The 21697-nt window shown below is 33.1% G+C and overlaps 1 pseudogene; it reads left to right on the top strand.

Annotated features, from left to right (window-relative positions):
* The first annotated feature begins 565 nt into the window (after positions 1-565).
* Positions 566-21338, top strand: LOC127079761 (triacylglycerol lipase OBL1-like; annotated as a pseudogene).
* The last annotated feature ends 359 nt before the right edge of the window (positions 21339-21697 follow it).

Below are 21697 nucleotides of genomic sequence, written 5' to 3' on the forward strand. Positions count from 1 at the left end.
ACATGTTATAGTGTTTATAAAAATAATATAGTACTTAAAAATGTATTATATTTAAAATAATATAATTTTTAATTTTATTTATAATAAATCTTACGAGGTTTTTATTAAAAAAAATTATTTAGAAAAAAAATTCTATTTATGATTGGGTAGTCTGAAGCCCATCTAGGACCGAACTCAGATAGTAATTTTCAAGTTCATATTACAACAGAGTTTTTTGATTCAATCCTAAAAAGTCCGAGACCCACTAGGGTTGGTCCTTTTAGGAATGGATAACTCATTTTAACAACTCTACCTACAGGCAAGGGTCACGTGTAGGAACATTTGTACTCACGTGTCTTTTTTCACAAAAATATTTGTACCCATGTTATTTTGCATAATTAGTCGATCCAAAAAAGAACAATAAATAGAGTCAAGGGATCTCCTTGTTTTAACCGTCTTTTAGGATTTATATTTGAAGTGTTTATAGTTTTAGAGATAAAGCTAATTAATTACGTTAGTGCCACATTTTCATAATTTATCTTAAAGAATTTTGAATATGTTTTTAGTTGTGTTGAGTTGGCCATGCATGAATGAGTACCTAGGTATTTAGAGGTTGGGGGAGCTAATCCTTTGCTAATATTTTTGAGACTGTTTAACAGAACCTCCTAAATTTAGAAGAAAAAATTATTCTTATATATTTTATATTTTGGAAACCTCCATATTTTTTTTCACGACTCCTAAGAAACTCAATTTTTTGTTTTTTTTAATCCCTAAACTAGGGTACTTAAAATTGATATCTATGAGACTATAATTATGGATACATTATTCATTTTTTTCTAAGGATATGGATTATGGACCAGTAAGGTTGATCATTATTTGATTTTTAAAACTTGACAGATTATGAAGGACAAGCTATAACTCAAGCCTTCATTCTCCTAGATAAAAGTGACAACCAAGACACTTACATAGTAATTTTTCGAGGAACCGAATTATTTGATGTTGATCAATCGTCTTGTGATTTTGACATCTCATGGTTGGAGTTTCCTGGTGTAGATAAAACTCACGTTGGTTTCATGAAAGCGTTAGGTTTACAGAAAAGCAACAGGGATGGCCAAAAGAAATTGAAACAAATCATAGTCATGCCCCTGAAGCCTACCACTTCATTAGAGATTTCCTGAAGAAAAATTTGGAAGGAAATGATAAAGCAAAGTTTATTGTGATTGGTCACAGTTTAGGTGGGGCTCTTGCTATTCTCTTTCCAGCAATATTGATATTGCATGAGGAGACATTTCTCTTGAAGAGGCTTGAAGGTGTGTATACATTTGGAAAAAGAGTTGAGATGGAGTATTTGCTAAGTACATGGAGAAGAATTTAAAAGTAAGGGTTCAGTTTTACAGGATGGTTTACAGCTATGATATTGTTCCTAGGTTGGCTCATGATCTCAATGATATCTAGTTAGGCACTTTGGGGTATGTCTTTATTTTGATAGAAGCTTTAATGGAAAGGTATATCTTGGCCATTTATTTTGATTAGGGATTAGTTGATTCTTAAAGTAGTTGGAGAAATTTATTTGGAGAGAGATATACAAAGACTTAGGGGTGGCAAACGGGTATATCCGCCCCGCTTAGGCCCGCCCGCAAAAAAACGGGGCGGGTGGGGCGGTCATATTTAAGAATGTGAGTCTAAAACTTAGGTTCGTTCCGTAAAAAAGTGAGGGCGGGGAAAGCCCGCGGTCACTGAACTTTTTTAGCCTAAAAATGCAAAATTTTATGTAAATGTTTATGCACGCAAAAGCTCGCGAAGAAAACGGGGCGGGACGAACACGTTAAAGGTTAAGGGCTTAAATCTTTGGCCCTCCCCACACTAAAGTGCTGGCAAAACGGACATGTCCAACGGACCGAGCCCGTTTTTCCACCCCTACAAAGACTAGATGGTGGATTCCTCTATCAAATGGGTCCCAACTTCATTAATATTTTTAATTCATTTCAAAATTTTGTTGTCTATTTCTTTTTAGACTTGAATATATTTGTATTCCTTATTTAGGTGATTTTAGTTTTTTATCCCCCAGTTATAAAATTTAATTTTTTTTGTCCCTCAACTTTACTTTCATTGTGATTTTCTTAGTTCTCCTCCACTTTTACAGACATGATAATGATGATTGAGATAAAAATTTGATAAAAAATATTTATTTTTTGAGGATGTGTCATTGCTGACATGGATAATTTATGAATTAATATTTTTTATTGATTCATATTAATTTATTTATTAAAAAATTTAATTATCTTTTTTTTTTAAATTTATTTAGAAATTAACTAGTGCAAATTTTTTTAAAAATATATTTAGACTAAATGCTAAAGCCCGAATTGTTTGGACTATTTTCCAATTCAATTTAATATTTTAACGAAGTGTGAATAAGTTATATATATACTAACATTATTTATAACTAAATCAATGTGGGACTTCAATTTTCTCTTCGCATATCACTTTTTAATCTTGCTTAGTATATATATATATATATATATATATATATATATATATATATATATATATATATATATATATATATATATATATATATATATATATATATATATATATATATATATATATATATATATATATATATATATATATATGCAAATTTATTAGGTTGTTCATCTAGCCTTTTTCAATATAACATCACGTTGAGCTTGTCTAACATAGCACTAGGGTTTTCTTCATGATTAGATAATGCATCATTTGAATATTGTTCCAAATCTGAAAAAGTATTAACAATAATCCCTTTGGTGTCTCTAAATCTCTCAGCAAATTTATAATAAGCTACATATCCACCATCTTTGTTAAAAACAGCATCATGTAAAACATTAGAAGGGACTAGATTTGAGAAACCAATAATTAAGAATTGACGATCCGGGTCGGCGGTTTTGAAGCCAAAACATGAGACTTAAAAAACCAACATTTGATATGCCAAGCTCATTTCCAACATCAATCATTGAAACACATACGAAATATAGAACTAACCCAACAATTTTGTCGGATAAAATGGTTTCTATAACAGCTTTGAATCATCATGGTTGAAATGGAAGCATCACAAACATCGGTACTATCTTTGAATCATCATGGTTAAAAGAATGTTGTTATGAAATGGATGCTGGTACGACGATGGTGAAATAGAGTCCCACATCGTTTTTTTCATAAGCAATTTTAGTGTTTATAAAAATTAACAATGCATTACCTAATCTCTTCTTAGGCACAAACTTGAAATGCATGCAATTATGAATTAGGCTCAAGCCTACTAATCCTCTTAATAAGTTTAAACAATTTTTCTAAAAATATTAATTAAAACAATTAATTATTATTTTATTCTATAAAAAATATTAATTAATAAATTATTCTAGTAATCAACGATATATCATTTTTTTTATCTCAATCATCAATGTCACCTATGCAAAAGTGGAGAGGGACCCAAAAATCAAAGACCATCAAAATTAAGGGACCAAAATCTCTAATTTTGTAATAGGTGGACCAATTATTTAAAATGCTCAAACTAGAGGGATCAAAAATATATTTAAACCTTCTTTTTAATAGAATTCTCCATATACTTTAATAAGAAGTGGATAGGGTCTTAATCCATATTATTTATTAGTATTTATTTTAATTATTCTTAACTATATAGAAATAATCATTATTTAGAAGTTAGTTCATATGATCCTTATTATAAGATAAAGTTTATTTTTTAAATATATTGAATAAGTAATATATGTGGTCTATATTTAGTCCAAATATATTGATTATTCAATTAATCTAAATTGTAAATATCCTCTTATAATAGAAACCGGAAGAAGTACTACCATTTAAAATATATTGAATTCATTGAGTGAGAAAGACAAATAGAATGATCAAAAGGATACATATTCACATTACAAGTCATATTACATATACAAGAGAAAGAGAGTCAATCACGATCCAAAAATCAAGCTAACTTAATGTACAAGCTACCAATATGGAAACTAATAAATACAAAATCATGTCTCTAATTACATATGATTTGTGTAGCTAATAATCAAGTACACTAAATCAAGACAATGCATATGAAGGGACCTGGTATAATGTATCACTATGTGACTTGTCTAACATCCCCCCTCAAACTTGTGGGTGATGTAATTACTCCAAGTTTGTCTATTAAGTGATTGAATCTTAAGTGAGTGAGAGCTTTGGTGAGGCAATCTGCAACTTGGTCTGTTGAGGATACATAAGCAATTGCGAATTCATTTTGTAGCACTTTGTCTCTGATGTAGTGCATATTAACTTCAATATATTTAGTTCTAGCATGCATCACTGGATTTGAAGTAAGAACTTTAGCACTTAGATTATCACACCACAAAACAGGCTTTCTTAATTGAGGCAATTTTAACTCTTGCATTAGTGAACATATTCAAGTAATTTCAGCTGCCAAATCTGCCAATGCTCTATATTCTTACTCAGTTGATGATCTAGGCACTACCTTATGCTTCCTTGAGGACCAAGACACTAGAGTTTCACCAAGAAAAACAAGTTCCCTACAATTGATTATCTATCTTGCATGCTTGTTACCCAATCTGCATCTGAAAAAATATGTGATGTCTAGGTCAGTTGATGGTTTAATATGTAGACAATGATCAATTGTGCCTTGAAGATATCTGAAAATTCTTTTTATGCCTTGCCACTGTTCCATTGTAGGAGAAATCGTGTACTGACTCAACTTGCTGACAAAAAAGGTTATGTCAGGTCTTGTGTTAGTTAAATACTGTAGGGCTCCCATGGCTTGTCTGAATAGAGTTGCATCTTTCACTGGTTCCCCCTCAATGGTAAATTGCCTGCCACATACCATTGGTGTTGGACAGGCAATGACTTTTTCAAGGTTGAATCTTTTGAGCAAGTCTCTAATGTACTTGGATTGCTTTAAGTATAAGCCAATATTGTTTCTCTGCACTTCAATTTCCAAAAAGTAATGCAATCGGACAAGATCTTTTAATGAGAACACAATGTTTAATTGTTTGGCAAAGGCTTCCATAAATTTGTTATTGCTACTTGTGATGATGATATCATCAACATAAATGAGGAGAAAAGTTGTGTCATCAGTACCTTTGAGAAGGAATATTGAATTGTCACTCTTGGTGTTATGAAATCCCCAACTTAACAATGCATGTTTGAGGTTATCATACCATGCTCTTGGTGCCTGTTTCAAACCATAGATTTCCTTTGATAGTTTATAGATGTGATTTGGATGTGAAGAGTGAGAAATCCCTCTAGTTGATGCATGTAGGCATATTCTTTTAGGTAGCCATTGAGAAATGCATTGTTTATGTCCAATTGTCTAATGTCCCAATTGAGATGAACTGCTACTGACAAGATAATTCTAATTGTGTTAGCCCTTACCATCGGGCTGAATGTTTCATCATAGTCTAATCCAACAGTTTGTTGAAAGCCCTTAGCAACTAATCTTGCATTTCTCCTTTCAATGGATCCATTTGCTTTGTACTTGGTTTTGAAGATCCATTTTGAGTCAATAATATTTTCTTGGCCTGTGTATGGTACCAGATTCCATGTGTGATTGGACATGAGAGCTTTGTACTCATTTCTCATTGCTTCCTTCCAAAGTGGACTAGTGAGTGCCTCATTCACATTCCTTGGTTCAGTATCATGCATTTATGATTCAATGATACCAATGTAGGGTAATTTGGTCTATAAATCCATGATTTACTTCTAGTACACATTTTATGAGTTTCCTCAGCTTCATGTTGATCATTGATGTTTTCATTTATCTGATTATTGTTATTGCTTGTCTCAACTGTCTCTTCATTTGATGCCATTGTTTCAATGTTATTTTCCTCTACATTGATTGAGTCACCTTCATATTCAATAGTGAGTTTTTGTTGAATGTCAATACTTGCGATTTGTGACATATTATCTTGACTTACAATTGCTTCTGTTTCATTTGTTGGACTCAAATTGTCATCACTTGCACGACATAGAGGAAACAAACTATGTAAAGAGTCAGTACTAGATATCTCTCCCAGTGTCCTTTTTGCATTAAGGAAGCCATCATGAAAATGGAAGTGATTCTCATTGAACACAACATGTCTTGAGATAAAGACTTTTCCATGAGAGTTGAGACACTTATAGCCTTTGTGAGAGCTGTTGCAGCCTAGAAAAACACATCTTGTAGTGTGGAATTGCAGTTTATGTTGATTATAGGGCCCGTGACAAGGAAAGTAGGCACATCCAAAAGGTTTTAAAGAATTATAGTCAGGTTCCTTTTTGGTGATTAGGGTGCAAGGACTTTCATTGAAGTTTGTTGTGAAAGGAAACCTATTGATCAAATAAACTGCAGTTGATAAAACATCCCACCAAAAGGACATTGGAATTTTGGCCCGAGCAAGTAGAGTTAATCCTAGCTCAGCAATATGTATATGTTTCTTCTCAGCTCTACCATTTTGTTGAGATGTGTAGGGACAAGACATTATAAATTGTATGTCTGCTTCTAATGCTTGTTTATGAATTGGTTTAAGTTCACCACCACCATCACATTGGATAGTCTTTATCTTTTTGTTCAATTGATTTTCCACCAAATTTTTAAATTGAGAGAAAGCAAGTATGGTTTCAGATTTATGTTTCAAAGGAAAAATCCAAGTAAGTCTATTATAGTCATCTATGAAATGGACATGGTATTTAAGACCAAAATTGGAATTTATTGAGGAGGGACCTCATACATCAATGTGGGTTAAGTCTAATGGCTCAAGAGCATGTGAAACAGAAAACTTAAAAGATAAAAGATGCATTTTTTCAAATTGACAAGCTTCACAAAAAGTAGGGTGGTCACTGTCACTAGGTGGTGTCTTGATCTTGTAATTCTTCAAGACTTTGTCTAGTACTTTATTGTTAGGATGTCCAAGTTTTATATGTCATCTCTCCTTGATTGAAATGTAGGCATGAGGTTCATTGAACTGATTATCTGACCCTAAGAGCTGGTACAATCCATTTGTAAGTCTCCCTCTTAAATGTGCCTTCCATGTCATCTTGTCCTTCACAAAGCAACAATCAACATCAAACTCAATAATGATGTTATTATCATGAGTCAATTTAGATATACTAAGTAGATTTTTGGTAATATCTGGCACATATAACATATTATGCAATTTAAGTGAATTTAGATTAGATGAACATGTACCAATAATATCTAGCTTAGCACCATTCCAACAACAAGTGGATTTTTACCATTATGCTTAGTTAAATCTTGAAACTTTTCTGTTTGATGTGTGACATGATTGCTTGCACCACTGCCAAAGTACCAATCATAGTCTTCTGCGTAGTAAGGTGAGGCTAGATATGCACTGTGTGTATCACCTTTGTTTACATCAGTTGATAAATTTGAGTTTGAGTAAGATTTGTCAAACCTGTAGAAGCAATTCATTGTTATATGACATGTTTTGTTGCACACTTGACATGTTGGTTTAAACATTCTCCCTCTGCCTCTGCCTCTTCTATAGCCCTTAAAATTAGAACCTCTCCAATTCGAGTTTTGTGTGTTTGAGTTGAATTCGTTGCCTTTGTACTCAACTTTGTTGTCAATATTTGCATAAGCATTCAGAGACATATTTGTGATATTATTGAGTTGATCAAGCCTACTTTCAAAGGCTAAGAGTTGAGCTTGTAGATCAACCCAAGTGAGTGATGATTGATCTTACAATTAGACTACTATAGGGTTGTAGTCAAAGTCCAAACCATTCAAGATTTGAATGATTAGATCCGAGATTGTGACAGGATTACATGTTAGCTTTAGTTGATCAGTTATCTTTTTTATCTTAGTCAGATACTCCTCCATTTTTAGGTTTCCTTTTCTTGTACCATAGAATTCATATTTCAACTATGTAATTTGAGATTTAGTGTGAGCACCTGCCAAACTTTGAGCCTCATTCCAAAGTTGTTTGGAGCTTTCACAGTGCATCAATTGTGCTGCAATGTTAGTGGTCATTGAATTTAATAACCAACCAAGCAACATTTGGTCATCTGCTACCCATTCTTCAAAGCTTAGATTTTTGGTATTGCTTGAATCAGCAGCAATGACGAATTCTTAAGGGCATTCGTTTTCTCCTAGCATATAGTCATCTCGTTTACAACCCCTAATGACAGGTAAAACTAGTGACCTTCGTAAGGGAAAATTCTTTCTGCCTAGCTTGACAGGAACTGATGTTGGTATGTCATTTTTCTTTGAGTTTGCAGCGGTTTCCATTGTGGTTATGGTGGATCAAGAAGTTTCAAGCTTAAAGCTATGATACCAAGTCAGAAAAGTTAAAAAAGTTTTTCTTTTATATATATATATATATATATATATTATATATATATATATATATATATATATATATATATATATATATATATATATATATATATATATTTGCTTTTCGCTTTTTATATTCATATATTCCGTTATAGATTTTATAATATATTCTAGTTTCTATTTATTTATTTTATTTTTATTTTTAATATTAATTAGAATTAATTTTGGGTTGGATAATCTTTCATTTAATCACTCACCCCATATCTATATGAACTTTTCTTATTTTAATTTTATCTTTAGTAGTTAATTAATTTTTTAGTTTATTAGTTGATTAAATTTTTATTATTTAATTACTTGTTTTTTCAATTACTAAGTAAGTAATTTGGTTATTTGTTTATTTGATTTTAATTCGTTTAGTCATTTGATTAGATAATCTCTTCAATGTTCTTATTACGTATGTAAATAATCATACTAATATTTCTCACAATTTCGATTCAATATTACTAACATTTCATTTGATTTTGAAATCAATTTCAACTTTCCGCAATTTCAAAATTCATTTCACAATAAATACAATTGATTTTAAACCACTTTCAAAACCAAATCAAACAAAATATTAAACCATTTTTTAAATAAATACGAAAGAAGATGACCATTGGAATCTAGCATTCCGATGGGAATCCTCGAATGATCGGTCTTGAGCGTTGCGTTTTGGGTTAACCATTCTTTCTTTTCTTTCGTTCCCTAAAACACTTTAATTAACTTGGACAAAATAAGGGTTGTTGGGATTAAACATTCTGGCGTAACTCTTTGAACAATTAATTCTTATCAAGTGTTCGTTGTCCATCAAACAATTTTCTTAAATAATTCGAAAGAAAGGACCGTTGGAATCTAGCATTCCGGTAAAATCCCGAATGATTGATCCCGAGGCTTATGTCTCATTCTTATCGAGCATCCGTCATTCATCTAAAATACATTCAACCAATCAAATTATTTTCTCGCCTCAGTGCGATTAATCTTCAAAAACATTTTCACAAACAAAAGACATTTTGTCTTAAGATGATGCAAAGCGATGTTTCATCCACAATCGTTGAGTTGAGATAAGTGGAGTTTTTTTGAATGTTGATTTGTAAATCCATTTAATGTGATGTAAATGTCTGCTCCTCAACTGTTTTGGATAAAACAATATTTTCCGTCGATTAATACAAGATAGTTTTTGCTAAAATCGATCAACAAACAAACATTTTCTATCCAGAACTACGTAAGCATTGAATTCTCTATTGCACCAAGAGATACGTAGGAGCAGGATTGTGAAATCTTGTCAGACCTGTTAATAAAAATTTAGGTTTAGTTCCTCTCTGCCCCCTAATAATAAAAACATTTTTAGGTCCTTTCTCATGAATGAAAAGTTAAAAAACATTTATCGTCTCTCTTTTTATATCCCAAATAAGTAGAAGATTAGAAACTAACACAAGCTAACATTCAAATCAAAACTAACTAAATGATTCACGTTGAGTACAACGGACGTGAGGGGTGCTAATACTTTTCTCTTGCGTAACCTACTCTCGAACCCTGATATTGATTTTGATGACCATATCTTATACTTTCTTTAAGGGGTTTTATCGATATTTCCCCTTTCCCATTTTGGGAATAAATAAAGTTCGGTAGAGACTCTATTCAGTTCATCCTGCGAGCGTGCGATTGCGCTTCGCGAAAGTCGTGTTCTCATTTTTCGAGGTACGACAGATGGCGACTCTACTGGGGATGACAAATTCTAAGTAAGTCAACCCTAGTTTATTTAGGTTTTCATATATATGTTAGCTTTGTTTATTTCTTCTTTTCTTTGCATTTGGTTTCCTTTATACTTGCTTTATCGCATATATATATATATATATATATATATATATATATATATATATATATATATATATATATATATATGGATGGGGGGCTTTGGGATTTTGATATCATGAATAAAGCTTTACACTCGAGCTTTGGAAAAAGAAGAGAGAACACATAAGTTTAGAATTGAAAGTTGGGTAGTGTTAGTCCCTAAGGGCCACTCCTTGCGTGCCTAACATGAAGACTCCTATAGAGTAGACATGTTTGTAGATCTCATTATAAGATGACTAGCATGTCGCATGACGCTGATTCATGAAGGATCCAGGACTCTAGGAGCCCCTATTAGAACCAGTTTCCGCTTTGGTGGTTGCGTAATGTTGGACTCCAAGGGCCTATCCTTGTTGCACCCAAAATGAAAACCCCGCTCAAAAGAGACATTTCGTCACTCTTGTCATAAAGCGGCTAGCATGTTGCATGAGGTTGATACGATTATGGTCCATGACTCTGGGAACCCTTTCGAAAATGTATAAACTATCCCCCGTGAATGGGTTTATTGGTAGAAAGCCTTGAACAATCTGTTAAGGAGCCTACCTAGTAAAGTGTTTTGTGTTACTCATGTTATCCCAGATCCTAACTACCTGCATTGCATTTTATTTGCATACCAAAACATAAAAAAATATGTTGTATCCATTCATATACCATTGCATTTGCATTCCTCATCACACATTACATATCATTTTTTGAAAATACCAAAAAAAACTCATCCATCCTTTATCCATGATCAGCAAGGTGATTTCCGACACGCGTTTAGAACAAAAAACCATGTCTCAGAAGATGATGGACGAGCTAAGGAAAATTCAAGAAGCATTGAAGGAGGAACTCAATCTTTTCAAAATCCAAATGGGATGGATAGTGGAAATCCTTCAAGCCTTATTGAGAAAAGAGGGTCATCCCATACCCATTGCTGCAACAGAGGGAGCTACTGCTCCACATTCATCCGGTGTTACCCGTCAAAAGTCAAAAGCCAAATATATATATATATATATATATATATATATATATATATATATATATATATATATATTATATATATATATATATATATATATATATATATAATGATAGTTTTTTAACTTTATATATTACTTTATTTTAATATATGTAACATTAGTTTTAAATATGATATATATTATTATACTTTTTAGTTTATAGTTTATGTATATATATTTGCTTTTCGCTTTTTATATTCATATATTTCCGTTATAGATTTTATAATATATTCTAGTTTCTATTTATTTATTTTTTATTTATTTTTTAATATTAATTAGAATTAATTTTGGGTTGGATAATCTTTCATTTATTCACTCACCCCATATTTATATGAACTTTTCTTATTTTAATTTTATCTTTAGTAGTTAATTAGTTATTTAGTTTATTAGTTGATTAAATTTTAATTATTTAATTACTTATTTTTTCAATTACTAAGTAAGTAATTTGGTTATTTGTTTATTTGATTTGAATTCGTTTAGTCATTTAATTAGATAATCTCTTCAATGTTCTTATTACGTATGTAAATAATCATACTAATATTTCTCACAATTTCGATTCAATTTTACTAACATTTCATTCGATTTTGAAATCAATTTCAACTTTCCGTAATTTCAAAATTCATTTCACAATAAATACAATTGATTTTAAACCACTTTCAAAACCAAATCAAACACAATATTAAACCATTTTTCTTAAATAAATACGAAAGAAGATGACCATTGGAATCTAGCATTCCGATGGGAATCCTCGAATCATCGGTCTCGAGCGTTGCGTTTTGGGTTAACCGTTCTTTCTTTTCTTTCGTTCTCTAAAACACTTTAATTAACTTGGACAAAATAAGGGTTGTTGGGATTAAGCATTCTGGCGTAACTCTTTGAACAATTGATTCTTATCAAGTGTTCGTTGTCCATCAAACAATTTTGTTAAATAATTCGAATGAAAGGACCGTTGGAATCTAGCATTCCGGTGGAATCCCGAATGATTGATCCCGAGGCTTATGTCTCATTCTTATCGAGCATCCGTCATTCATCTAAACTACATTCAACCAATCAAATTATTTTCTCGCCTCCGTGCGATTAATCTTCAAAAACTTTTTCACAAATGAAAGACATTTTGTCTTAAGATGATGCAAAGCGATGCTTCATCCATAATTGTCGAGTTGAGATAAGTGGAGTTTTTTCGAATGTTGATTTGTAAATCCATTTAATGTGATGTAAATGTCTGCTCCTCAACTGTTTTGGATAAAACAATATTTTCCGTCGATTAATACAAGATAGTTTTTGCTAAAATCGATCAACAAACAAACATTTTCTATCCAGAACTACGTAAGCATTGAATTCTCTATTGCACCAAGAGATACGTAGGAGCAGGATTGTGAAATCTTGTCAGACCCGTTAATAAAAATTTAGGTTTAGTTCCTCTCTGCCCCCTAATAATAAAAACATTTTTAGGTCCTTTCTCATGAATGAAAAGTTAAAAAACATTTATCTTCTCTCTTTTTATATCCCAAATAAGTAGAAGATTAGAAACTAACACAAGCTAACATTCAAATCAAAACTAACTAAATGATTCACGTTGAGTACAACGGACGTGAGGGGTGCTAATACTTTTCTCTTGCGTAACCGACTCTCGAACCCTGATATTGATTTTGATGACCATATCTTATCCTTTCTTTAAGGGGTTTTATCGATATTTCCCCTTTCCCATTTCGGGAATAAATAAAGTTCGGTGGCGACTCTGTTCAGTTCATCCTGCGAGCGTGCGATTGCGCTTCGCGAAAGTCGTGTTCTCATTTTTCGAGGTACGACAGATGGCAATGACAAATTCTAAGTGAGTCAACCCTAGTTTAGTTAGGTTTTTATATAGATGTTAGCTTTGTTTATTTCTTCTTTTCTTTGCATTTGGTTTCCTTTATGCTTGCTTTATCGCATATATATATATATATATATATATATATATATATATATATATATATATATATATATATATATATATATATATATATATATATATATATATATATATATATATATATATATATATATATATATATATATATATGGGTGGGGGGCTTTGGGATTTTGATATCATGAATAAAGCTCTACACTCGAGCTTTGGAAAAAGAAGAGAGAACACATAAGTTTAGAATTGAAAGTTGTGTAGTGTTAGTCCCTAAGGGTCACTCCTTGCGTGCTTAACATGAAGACTCCCATAGAGTAGACATGTTTGTAGATCTTATTATAAGACGGCTAGCCTGTCGCATGATGCTGATTCATGAAGGGTCCAGGACTCTAGGAGCCCCTCTTAGAATCAGTTTCTGCTTTGGTGGTTGCGTAATGTTGGACTCCAAGGGCCTCTTCTTATTGCATCCAAAATGAAAACCCCGCTCAAAAGAGACATTTTGTCACTCTTGTCATAAAGCGACTAGCATGTTGCATAAGGTTGATACGATTATGGTCCATGACTCTTGGAACCCTTTTGAAAATGTATAAATTATCCCGTGAATGGGTTTATTGGTAGAAAACGTTAAACAATATGTTAAGGAGCCTACCTAGTATAGTGTTTTGTGTTACTCATGTTATCCCAAATCCTAACTACCTACATTGCATTTTATTTGCATACCAAAACATTAAAAAATATGTTGTATCCATTCATATACCATTGCATTTGCATTCCTCGTCACGCATTACATATCATTTTTTGAAAATACCAAAAAAACGCATACATCCTTTATCCATGATCAGCAAGGTGATTCCCGACATGCGTTTAGAACAAAAAACCATGTCTTAGGAGATGATGGACGAGCTAAGGAAAAGTCAAGAAGCATTGAAGGAGGAACTCAATCTTTTCAAAAGCCAAATGGGATGGGTCGTGGAAACCCTACAAGCCTTATTGAGAAAAGAGGGTCATCCCATACCCATTGCTACAACAGAGGGAGCTACTGCTCCACATCCATCTGGTGTTACCCCAAGTCAAGGGAAATTTTATGTGGAAACTCCCCATCTATTGGCATATGGACCTCTCTCAGGATGTCATCGTCAACATCCTCTAGTTATACCTCCTCAAAATCACTGAAGTTAGGTTCGGAACAAAAATCAAAATCGGAACAAAGGGAACAAAGATCACAATGACTCGATTTTGATGCCATATTGCAAGCTCTACACGTAGTTGATCCATAATGCTTTGGTGACGCCTCAAGATCTCACACCCATGTAACCATACCTGCCATGGTACAATCCAAATGCAACATGTGAATTCCATAAAGGGGCAGTGAGACATGACTTAGATTCTTGCTTAGCACTGAAAGCCTTGGTATGAGAACTGATTAATGAAAAGAGCTTAGTCTTCGAAGAAGACCACCCGAAGGTCAAATGCGGATACCATACTGGAACAGTGGGGCACTTCATCGAGGAATGCAAGAGTTTTAAGCTCAAGCTGCAAAAATTGATTGACATAAGGTCACCAACACTCAAGGAGGAAGGCACGAGTACATAAATCTTGATTTATGGGCCAGGTAATGAAAAAGGCAAAGGATCCCTGAAACCCCTCAAGGTTTTGTATCAAAAGGAAAAGGTCAGGTATGTGACTAACGAGATATCATCATTTCCCGATAAGAGCATTGAGATATTGTCATGGATTTCCAATGTCACGACCCATGCCAACGGAAGCAAACGAGAAATTACTAGTGGATCCAAGAGGGTTGCGTCTAACAATGAGATTGAAGGAAAATAATTTTAAGATCGTCGTGCCAATGTTAAAACGCTTGTTGACCCCAACCTTCAAGTGGATGAAAACGAGCAGTTAGTAATGCCTAAAGTGTCATACTAGCAACCACTACCTTTTGGTCTTCATTACCAACAATCATGGTTTACTCCTCATCCAAATCAACGAGCCTAAGGCCAGAGATATTGAAATCAACATCAGAATCAGCCTAGGCCTCGAAATAACTTGGAAAGAAGAAATGATCCTCGTCATCCAATCCCCATGACATATAGCCAACTTCTGCAGCCTCTGATTCAAAAATCGTTGGTGGTTCCCAAGTCTCTCAAGGCAGTTCCACGACCTTACCCACCCGGATATGACCCAAATATGCAATGTGGATATCATGTTGGATCAGAAGGGCACACAACTGAAGAGTGCAACACTTTCAAAGCCAAAGTACAACAGTGGATTGATGTTGAATGTAATTTTAAGTGTCGGGTTTTTGTTATCGTATCCACAGGGATTGTGAGATATCACCGCCTTTCGACAGTTGTTTTAATTCTTAGCTTAAGGTAACAATGGGGTTTTGGTATTTGTCACGGTATCTTGCATAAAAGTGTAATAAATTGCGGTAAAAGTTTTGGTTTGAATATTTGAGAAATATTGCCAAAGTTAGGGTTCGACGATCACTTTGCATGTATATGTTCGATCAACAAAACTTATAAACTCCTTTAGATGATAAACTATTTCACAAAGTCCTCCCAATGTGTTTATCTCTAACACACATTGTGAGTTTTCCCATTTTGATCCATTGTTTATCTCTAACACAACTATCAAAATGACAACTTTTTGGTTCAACCTTATGGTGAACAAAATCATTCATTACTATCTCTAGCTAACAAACAAGATTGGATGAAAACCTAGGTTAAGAGTTGGTAAACATCTCTCGATCATAAACCAACACAAAGAGTTTTCAATAAGAACAAAGTTTTCACCATATATTCACCATTAAAGAGTTTACAAATGAAGATCCTTACATTTACACACAAAGCTAATGATCATCTACATCTAACCTTGACAAAATGAAGGACTTAGCTACTCATTTTCATGGTAGCTTGGTCAACAAGATTCGAAAGAGGGTTCAACATCCGAGTCGAATAATCGAGATTGGATGGGAATCCACCTTCTTTTTGTGAAAGATGGTTAAGAGATGAAGAAAAATGGTTTCTAGGTCACAAAAGATCCTTAGAACAATGCTGTAAAAATATCTAGATAAAGTACAAAAGTATGGAAAAATAAGGTATGGGTCCAAAAAGTAGCCCTTGCTACTTATAGAGCTGCTACTGGGCTGTCATGCTCGCTAGGCGAGCAGAATGGCTCGCCTAGCGAGCCCCTAAATGAGGCACCTGAGGCACCTGCGCCCAGAGAAACAACCATTGCCAGACTGGTGTGTTCGCTGAGCGAACAAAACCTTCGCCTAGCGAAGGCCACGCTTCAACCTTCGCTCCAGCGAGGTTGAGAGGTTTTGCTACTGGAATGCTCGCTGGGAGCTCGCTAAAGGCTCGCCTAGCGAGTGAGTGCTGGCTGCGCTTTTCACCAAGTCTGGACGTGTTCGCCACACACCTTGCTGGAAGCTCGCCTAGCGAGTGTGGTCATGTTTGCCAATGTAAAATACTGGAGCTTTTTGCTGGGCTTTCGCTGGACGCTTGCCTAGCGAGTCCTTCGCCACAGCCCTCACCTAGCGAGCAAGCTGATGAATGCTTGTTTTCTTTGATCCCTTTGCCAAATTTCTTGTGTCTTCCCTTTCTATTATTTCATGCCTACTTCCTGCACAATAACACACAAATCAAAGGTACCAAGATCGTTTATCATTGAATTGCATTTCATCCAAAACAAAGGTGGTTTCGAACACTTTAGCAAGGAAATTGAGTGAAAGATACCCATATTTGATAGCTCAAATAAGCACTTTTGGGCATCTAACAACTGACAACAGGTACATAGCCTTTCAAGAAGGAAACTTGGTGGTGAACGTCAACCTATCGCCCTGATAAGTGTGAAGACCTCAAGGGGTGTCCCCCGAAGTCAATCGATCAAGTTTGAAGAAGTCAATTCCCTAAAGTTGGCAATCATTTGGCTATTTCAGCATTTCTTTTGTAATTTCCCTGCATGATGATTGTTAGTTGCTTTTAAGCATAATTGTTTTCTTTGAATTAGTAAGATTAATGAAATGTTTATGCATCTTTTGAATCAATCCATTTATATTCACTCTTGATTTTTTCCCTTCATTTATAAAAAAAACAAAAGAAGAATACTTCTCTCATTCACTCTTGTTTATCAAACCATTATGTTAACAAATATTGGAAGGAGGGTGATGAAAACGAAATACCTGAAATTGTTATGGTATGCTTTTGAAGAAAACCTTGTCAATGATGTAAGGAATTGTTTCAAATCCCCAAACACTGAAGAGATAAGGAGTTAATCCCTAGTCAACCAATTTGAGCCTAGAAATTGGTGTTTCTTTCGGATCTAAAAATCTTAATCTTAACTTGGGGCGGGGTAGTTGTGTTCAGATAGTTTCACCGTGCATTCGATCTTTCAAAAGAATTCGTCCATATGTACACCCTTCAAATAGGTTCAACCATATGTTATTCTTCGCGCACATGTTGAAGTGTCGAAGGAGCTGAGAAAAGCTAAAATTAGTGTTGGTTGATCCTCATCCACCAATAATGCGGCAGTCAACACCTTTAAAAAAAAGAGAAAAAAGCTCGCTAAGTCAAATACCATAAAACAACTTAAGCAAAAGTTAGGGCATCCTGATGGACCGAAAGCTTCAAAGAAGCGGTCCAAGAAAAATAAGGGATAAAGAAAAAAAAGGTCCTCAAATCCTCAACAAAACAAAGCAAAATAAGGTGACTTCCATTTCAAGAAAATTCGTCTTGAATCCTCATCACACCTTCGAACCCTCTTGGAAGTCGAATGCGTGTATCGAATTAATTGAATGTAGGAATTAGAGATCATCAAGAAGAAAGAGTGGGTTAAAATTGAATTTGAGCCTTATATCTTTTTGTTTAAAAAACCATGAATCAGACCATATTACAGCCCTTAAAAGACCTAATTGAGGCAGGGTTTATTCTGATACTACAACAAGGTTGTATTAACCTGGCTCCAAACGATTTTTTTTAATCATTTGATTGCACTAACTTGCATACTGTGAATGACTAGATCATCATTGTGTTCTTATCAGTGATATGTTCACTGTATTTCACCCGTTCATATCAATAAATTTTGATTTCAAATTTTTGCATAAGCAATGCATTAAAATTATCATTTTTGAATGAATGATCTTATTTGCAAGTCATCACTTAGCATCAAATAAATTCCAGCAATATATAATTGAGGAACTTGATAAAGTGAAAGAAGTCCAATCAGGGGAAATCACTTTGAGTATCAGTCAATCCAAGCCAATCACCCCAAGGTTCAGTTAGTCAAAAGTAATTTACTTCAAGACTCAGACTGAGGCAAGCCACCTCAGAAGCTCACTGAGTCCAACTATCCAAAGACAGTCAATCATAAGTCTACCATTCCAAATTTTGGTTAATCAGGGTTAGATCACTGCGACATTCAAATATTAGGGCAATCCATCTCGAGATCGTCTCATGTCAAGCTGTTTCAAACTCACTTTTAAGGTGAACATTTTCAAAGATCCAACAGACTAGGCCAAGATGAGCCACAGAGGGGCATACCCCCTTCATGCTTTCAAACTGCTCAAACAAATTCTTTCATATGTCAACAAATATTGAGTTTAAGACGAGTGCCCGAAAATTATGCTAGCACGATTCATTAGTCCTCCAAAAGGATCCCATTTGCTAAGTTGTGGTTGTTAAGCTTGATAGATTTCTTCTTTGACAACATTTATCACAAAATATTTGGCTGAGTTCTCGGTGTTGAGGAATCATGACCTCCATAAAAATCTTTTACAAACTCCCAGTCCACTCAAATGTCAGCATTTTCATATCATGATCATTCATATATCATGCATAAAAATAAATTTAAATCATGCATAGCCGAATTATACTTCGTGCTCATTTTGTATTGACCCAGGTCTTGTTGTTGATCTTATATCCTTTGACATGTAATTCCAGTTTGTCTTTGGTGCCCTTAAACCATCATCCGGTTTTCGCAGTCATTTTCAAGTCCAACTTAGTTGGCACCTATCAAAACAGTTTCTTTGTCCATGAGGTTCAATTTATTTTTGGTTTATCTGATAATTTTATAAACATGGCTTATCTGTTCTGACGTAATTCCAGAACCCCTTTTGTGTTATTTGAGGTTGGGTGTTGTTTTCTGATGTATTTCTAGATGTTTCCCCATCTATCTGATGTATTCTCGGATATGTTTGTCCATCATTCTGATGTATTTCCAAAGTTTGTTTTATTTACTTGAGGTATTACCGGATGTGTCTGTTATCTAATGTGTTTCCAGATATTTCCTGGTATTTCTGTTGCATTTTCATAATTCGTTTCTTTTACTCTCCGATGAATTCTCAGACATGTCATTTTTGTTTTGACGCACTTCCAAAATCCCTATACCATTCCCTAGCATTATTTCAAGGTTCATTGGTGTCTCCTAAAATTCAACTGTCATTAGCATTATTTCAAGGTCAATTGTTACTCGAAAAATTGAGCTAAGATGGAAAATCTTAAAAGTTTTGAAAAGGGAAAAAATACTTGATTTTATAAATGAAGGAACCAAAACTTTAATTTAGATAAATTAAAATATCAAAAATAAATTTAATCTCATTTTTTAAAACAAAGATGAATTACTTAAAGTGAATATCAAAGATAAAACAAAAACTTGAATTGATTCATATAATGAAAAACTAATGGTTGAAAAGGTGAAAAGTCTAAATAATGAAGAGCTAAAAGAGTGAGAGAGTGGTAAGAGAAGAAGAAACCAAAAATAAAAATCAACAAAATATAAATATAGAAATATCTTGAATGAACAAGTTTGATAGAAAACAAGCAACATACTTTTTTTTATGAGTTTCTAGATAACTTTGTATTTATGGACTATGCTAATGGTACTTGAGAAATAAATGGATATTAAAGAGGTGGTAATTCATACAAAGAAGCACAAACCAGGACATTTGTTTGGATTCATAATTTTTGTGCGTGTATGATAAAGAGTTGTTTAGCATGAATCTTGAAAATATAATTATGAGAGATTTCTTTAGATAATAATAACTTTTTTATATGACATCTACATAAAATGGTGGAGGAGCCAAACAATTTCTCTTTGTCACCAATTAATTCCAATGACAATGAATGCTTTTTGTGAGCTTATAAGTCTCTCTCTCTCTCTCTCTCTCTCTCTCTCTCTCTCTCTCTCTCTCCTCTCTCTCTCTCTCTCTCTCTCTCTCTCTCTCTCTCTCTCTCTCTCTCTCTCTCTCTCTCTCTCTCTCTCTCTCTCTCTCTCTCTCTCTCTCTCTCTCTCTCTCTCTCCTCTCTCTCTCTCTCTCTCTCTCTCTCTCTCTCTCTCTCTCTCTCTCTCTCTCTCTCTCTCTCTCTCTCTCTCTTCTCTCTCTCTCTCTCTCTCTCTCTCTCTCTCTCTCTATATATATATATATATATATATATATATATATATATATATATATATATAATATAAAATGACATTAATATGTTAAATTTAATAACATAATACATTCAATAATTCTTTATCCAAAAAAATTCTATAAAATTTATTATTGAATTGAAAGTTATTAACATATAAATCATGTTAATAAAATTTAATATTAATACAAAATCATTTAACATATTAACAAAATACATAAAAATTGACGTTTTATAAAATTTAATAAAAATTATTAATTTTCAAATATAAAATTTAAATTAAATCGCTTGTAATATAAAAAAAAAACTCGAGTTAACACATAGTAAATTCTATGACATAGTAAAAATCTAAATTATATTGAAGTCATAGTCTATATTATAAACGCATGTTATTTGTCTTTTTAGTGAATTACGCATTTAAAGTAATATTTAGTTTCTATGAATACTATATAGAGATTAATTGTTATATATTATTAGTGTAAAAAAATTTACACTATCAATATATCACAATCATCTGTTTGTGTTACTTTATATATGATTATAATAAAAGTCAAATTTTTAATGATTATATACTAGTACATTTCAATTAAATTCTAATATATAATATGCTAGAATTATATCTAAATACTCTAATATGTAGTTTTGTCCTTTGAAGTGAGCAATGTACTTTGTTTAAATTTTCAATACTTCAAAAATGTTGTTTTAGAATATGATTATTTGATTTTTTTTTTTTAGAATTTGATTCTTTGAACTTCTCTCTGTGTTTTTTTTACTGGTGAACTTATATAGGTGTTGTTGCTATAGTTCTACTAATTAATATTCAACTTCTATGAGTTTAGAATTGAGTGAAGATAGAGGCAAATCTCAACAAAAATATTATGCCACTATTGATATGAGAAATTCCATGAAGGAGGTTCAACAATTAACGAATCATCATTATATAAATTTAATTAAATATCTCATTCATGAATATATAACTAAAGCCAATATTAACTCTTTTAATTATGTTTACATTTGATCTTTCTAGTAAACTAAACTACTAATATTTTTTTTAATATATAAAGTGTAATATGGCTCTTGGACCTTTCCAAAACAAACACTGTTTTTGCATCTGCGTCTAAATTAGTTGAAAACATTTTAAATTGGAATCTTGTATTCATTGGGACATGAGAATCAACACATCAACCATAGT

This window comes from Lathyrus oleraceus, chromosome 5, assembly GCF_024323335.1.
Source record: "Lathyrus oleraceus cultivar Zhongwan6 chromosome 5, CAAS_Psat_ZW6_1.0, whole genome shotgun sequence".
NCBI classification, from domain to species: domain Eukaryota; kingdom Viridiplantae; phylum Streptophyta; class Magnoliopsida; order Fabales; family Fabaceae; genus Lathyrus; species Lathyrus oleraceus.